This window comes from Ambystoma mexicanum, chromosome 1p, assembly GCF_040938575.1.
Source record: "Ambystoma mexicanum isolate Mex_15411 chromosome 1p, UKY_AmexF1_1, whole genome shotgun sequence".
In the NCBI taxonomy this organism is placed as follows: Eukaryota; Metazoa; Chordata; class Amphibia; order Caudata; family Ambystomatidae; genus Ambystoma; species Ambystoma mexicanum.
In genome coordinates this window covers 1,027,584,237-1,027,589,880 of record NC_090921.1, presented here as the reverse complement: position 1 = coordinate 1,027,589,880, position 5,644 = coordinate 1,027,584,237, and the positions used below count along the sequence as shown (strand labels likewise).

Sequence of the window (5,644 nt, the reverse complement as noted above, 5' to 3'; positions counted from 1 at the left end):
CCTTCGATAGCTCAGTTGGTAGAGCGGAGGACTGTAGTGGTAAAACAGGCATCCTTAGGTCGCTGGTTCAAATCCAGCTCGAAGGACATTCGCCAAATGCACATTTTATTGAATACTTGTAAAGTAAAATACTTGGAAAGTAAAATAACAGACAATTGATAATTATATTATATTTCATCACTGAAAATAGATGCCTTTTGCTTTGAGGCTGTGACCACCTTATTTTTCTGTCCAACACGAATCTTCATTGGTTTCCTGTGAGGTGTTTTGGATCCCCATCTCTTGCTATGAACTGGCAAAACAGCAGAATCCCCTTGACAATCTTGATTTCTCAAGGGAAATGAGAGAACACTATACACCATCCAAGATATTAAAATATTGTCAAGGCCCAACACGGCTGAATACTCTGAGGAGATGGCCTGTGAGGCGCCGCCTTTCAACTTTTCCCCCTTAGTATGGTGGTCATTAACATGCGGGAGACTGCGGAGGGGGTCATTTTTTTAATTGGGAACTAATGTGCTTTTACTCAATTCGGGAACCTCACAAGCCAAATTTGTAGTATTTTGCACGAATTGCAAGAGATGTTTACAAGTCGACGGTTGAAGTGGAAGCTCGTATTGAGTTTGCTAGAAAATGATTTGCCAAGCCTTCGATAGCTCAGTTGGTAGAGCGGAGGACTGTAGTGGTAAAACAGGCATCCTTAGGTCGCTGGTTCAAATCCGGCCCGAAGGACTTTTGCCAAATGCAAATTTTATTGAATACTTGGAAAGTAAAATGCTTGGAAAATAAAATAACAGACAATTTATAATTATATTATATTTCATCACTGAAAATAGATGCCTTTTGCTTTGAGGCTGTGGCCACGTTATGTTTCTGTCCGACACCAATCTTCGTTGGTTTCCTGTGAGGTGTTTTGGATCCCCATCTCTTGCTATGAACTGACAAAACAGCAGAATCCCCTTGACAATCTTGATTTCTCAAGGGAAATGGGAGAACACTATACACCATCCAAGATATTAAAATATTGTCAAGGCCCAACACGGCTGAATACTCTGAGGAGATGGCCTGTGAGGCGCGCCTTTCAACTTTTCCCCCTTAGTATTTTGGTCAGTAACATGCGGGAGACTGCGGAGGGGGTCATTTTTTTAATTGGGAACTGATGTGCTTTTACTCAATTCGGGAACCTCACAAGCCAAATTTGTAGTATTTTGCACGAATTGCAAGAGATGTTTACAAGTCGACGGTTGAAGTGGAAGCTCGTATTGAGTTTGCTAGAGAATGATTTGCCAAGCCTTCGATAGCTCGTCGCTGGTTCAAATCCGTCTCAAAGGACTTTTGCCAAATGCACATTTTATTGAATACTTGGAAAGTAAAATACTTGGAAAGTAAAATAACAGACAATTTATAATTATATTATATTTCATCACTGAAAATAGATGCCTTTTGCTTTGAGGCTGTGGCCACGTTATTTTTCTGTCCGACACCAATCTTCGTTGGTTTCCTGTGTGGTATTTTGGATCCCCATCTCTTGCTATGAACTGACAAAACAGCAGAATCCCCTTGACAATCTTGATTTCTCAAGGGAAATGGGAGAACACTATACACCATCCAAGATATTAAAATATTGTCAAGGCCGAACACTGATGAATACTCGGAGGAGATGGCCTGTGAGGCGCCGCCTTTCAACTTTTCCTCCTTAGTATGGTGGTCAGTAACATGCGGGAGACTGCGGAGGGGGTCCTTTTTTTAATTGTGAACTGATGTGCTTTTACTCAATTCGGGAACCTCACAAGCCAAATTTGTAGTATTTTGCACGAATTGCAAGAGATGTTTGAATGTCGACGGTTGAAGTGGAAGCTCGTATTGAGCTTGCTAGAGACTGATTTGCCCAGCCTTCGATAGCTCAGTTGGTACAGCGGAGGACTGTAGTGGTAAAACAGGCATCCTTAGGTCGCTGGTTCAAATCCGGCTCGAAGGACTTTTGCCAAATGCACATTTTATTGAATACTTGGAAAGTAAAATACTTGGAAAGTAAAATAACAGACAATTTATAATTATATTATATTTCATCACTGAAAATAGATGCCTTTTGCTTTGAGGCTGTGACCATGTTATTTTTCTGTCCAACACGAATCTTCATTGGTTTCCTGTGAGGTGTTTTGGATCCCCATCTCTTGCTATGAACTGGCAAAACAGCAGAATCCCCTTGACAATCTTGATTTCTCAAGGGAAATGGGAGAACACTATACACCATCCAAGATATTAAAATATTGTCAAGGCCCAACACGGCTGAATACTCTGAGGAGATGGCCTGTGAGGCGCTGCCTTTCAACTTTTCCCCCTTAGTATGGTGGTCATTAACATGCAGGAGACTGCGGAGGGGGTCATTTTTTTAATTCGGAACTGATGTGCTTTTACTCAATTCGGGAACCTCACAAGCCAAATTTGTAGTATTTTGCACGAATTGCAAGAGATGTTTACAAGTCGACGGTTGAAGTGGAAGCTCGTATTGAGTTTGCTAGAGAATGATTTGCCAAGCCTTCGAAAGCTCAGTTGGTAGAGCGGAGGACTGTAGTGGTAAAACAGGCATCCTTAGGTCGCTGGTTCAAATCCGGCTCGAAGGACTTTTGCCAAATGCAAAATTTATTGAATACTTGGAAAGTAAAATACTTGGAAAATAAAATAACAGACAATTTATAATTATATTATATTTCATCACTGAAAATAGATGCCTTTTGCTTTGAGGCTGTGGCCACGTTATGTTTCTGTCCAACACCAATCTTCATTGGTTTCCTGTGAGGTGTTTCGGATCCCCATCTCTTGCTATGAACTGGCAAAACAGCAGAATCCCCTTGACAATCTTGATTTCTCAAGGGAAATGAGAGTACAGTATACACCATCCAAGATATTAAAATATTGTCATGGCCCAACACGGCTGAATACTCTGAGGAGATGGCCTGTGAGGCGCCGCCTTTCAACTTTTCCCCCTTAGTATGGTGGCCAAAAACATGCGGGAGACTGCGGAGGGGGTCATTTTTTTAATTGGGAACTGATGTGCTTTTACTCAATTCGGGAACGTCACAAGCCAAATTTGTAGTATTTTGCACGAATTGCAAGAGATGTTTACAAGTCGACGGTTGAAGTGGAAGCTCGTATTGAGTTTGCTAGAGAACAATTTGCCAAGCCTTCGATAACTCAGTTGGTAGATCGGAGGACTGTAGTGGTAAAACAGGCATCCTTAGGTCGCTGGTTCAAATCCGGCTCGAAAGACTTTTGCCAAATGCACATTTTATTGAATACTTGGAAAGTAAAATACTTGGAAAGTAAAATAACAGACAATTTATAATTATATTATATTTCATCACTGAAAATAGATGCCTTTGGCTTTGAGGCTGTGGCCACGTTATTTTTCTGTCCGACACCAATCTTCGTTGGTTTCCTGTGTGGTATTTTGGATCCCCATCTCTTGCTATGAACTGACAAAACAGCAGAATCCCCTTGACAATCTTGATTTCTTAAGGGAAATGGGAGAACACTATACACCATCCAAGATATTAAAATATTGTCAAGGCCGAACACTGATGAATACTCGGAGGAGATGGCCTGTGAGGCGCCGCCTTTCAACTTTTCCTCCTTAGTATGGTGGTCAGTAACATGCGGGAGACTGCGGAGGGGGTCATTTTTTTAATTGTGAACTGATGTGCTTTTACTCAATTCGGGAACCTCACAAGCCAAATTTGTAGTATTTTGCACGAATTGCAAGAGATGTTTGAATGTCGACGGTTGAAGTGGAAGCTCGTATTGAGCTTGCTAGAGACTGTTTTGCCAAGCCTTCGATTGCTCAGTTGGTACAGCGGAGGACTGTAGTGGTAAAACAGGCATCCTTAGGTCGCTGGTTCAAATCCGGCTCGAAGGACTTTTGCCAAATGCACATTTTATTGAATACTTGGAAAGTAAAATACTTGGAAAGTAAAATAACAGACAATTTATAATTATATTATATTTCATCACTGAAAATAGATGCCTTTTGCTTTGAGGCTGTGACCATGTTATTTTTCTGTCCAACACAAATCTTCATTGGTTTCCTGTGAGGTGTTTTGGATCCCCATCTCTTGCTATGAACTGGCAAAACAGCAGAATCCCCTTGACAATCATGATTTCTCAAGGGAAATGAGAGAACACTATACACCATCCAAGATATTAAAATATTGTCAAGGCCCAACGCGGCTGAATACTCTGAGGAGATGGCCTGTGAGGTGACGCCTTTCAACTTTTCCCCCTTAGTATGGTGGTCAGTAACATGCCGGAGACTGCGGAGGGGGGTCATTTTTTTAATTCGGAACTGATGTGCTTTTACTCAATTCGGGAACCTCACAAGCCAAATTTGTAGTTAAAATATTGTCAAGGCCCAACGCGGCTGAATACTCTGAGGAGATGGCCTGTGAGGTGCCGCCTTTTAACTTTTCCCCCTTAGTACGGTGGTCATTAACATGCAGGAGACTGCGGAGGGGGTCATTTTTTTAATTCGGAACTGATGTGCTTTTACTCAATTCGGGAACCTCACAAGCCAAATTTGTAGTATTTTGCACAAATTGCAAGAGATGTTTACAAGTCGACGGTTGAAGTGGAAGCTCGTATTGAGTTTGCTAGAGAATGATTTGCCAAGCCTTCGAAAGCTCAGTTGGTAGAGCGAGGACTGTAGTGATAAAACAGGCATCCTTAGGTCGCTGGTTCAAATCCGGCTCGAAGGACTTTTGCCAAATGCAAATTTTATTGAATACTTGGAAAGTAAAATACTTGGAAAATAAAATAACAGACAATTTATAATTATATTATATTTCATCACTGAAAATAGATGCCTTTTGCTTTGAGGCTGTGGCCACGTTATTTTTCTGTCCGACACCAATCTTCGTTGGTTTCCTGTGAGGTGTTTTGGATCCCCATCTCTTGCTATGAACTGACAAAACAGCAGAATCCCCTTGACAATCTCGATTTCTCAAGGGAAATGGGAGAACACTATACACCATCCAAGACATTAAAATATTGTCAAGGCCCAACACGGCTGAATACTCTGAGGAGATGGCCTGTGAGGCGCGCCTTTCAACTTTTCCCCCTTAGTATGGTGGTCAGTAACATGCGGGAGACTGCAGAGGGGGTCATTTTTTTAATTGGGAACTGATGTGCTTTTACTCAATTCGGGAACCTCACAAGCCAAATTTGTAGTATTTTGCACGAATTGCAAGAGATGTTTGAATGTCGACGGTTGAAGTGGAAGCTCGTATTGAGCTTGCTAGAGATTGATTTGCCAAGCCTTCGATAGCTCAGTTGGTACAGCGGAGGACTGTAGTGGTAAAACAGGCATCCTTAGGTCGCTTGTTCAAATCCGGCTCGAAGGACTTTTGCCAAATGCACATTTTATTGAATACTTGGAAAGTAAAATACTTGGAAAGTAAAATAACAGACAATTTATAAATATATTATATTTCATCACTGAAAATAGATGCCTTTTGCTTTGAGGCTGTGACCATGTTATTTTTCTGTCCAACACTAATCTTCATTGGTTTCCTGTGAGGTGTTTTGGATCCCCATCTCTTGCTATGAACTGGCAAAACAGCAGAATCCCCTTGACAATCTTGATTTCTCA

The 5,644-nt window shown here is 41.4% G+C and overlaps 1 non-coding gene across 1 annotated transcript; it reads left to right on the top strand.

The window, feature by feature from the left end:
* On the top strand, nucleotides 1-86 carry TRNAY-GUA (transfer RNA tyrosine (anticodon GUA)). Its single transcript is given in 2 exon segments — nucleotides 1-37; nucleotides 51-86. It is a non-coding gene; the product is annotated as a tRNA-Tyr (tRNA).
* Nucleotides 87-5,644: the final 5,558 nt, after the last annotated feature.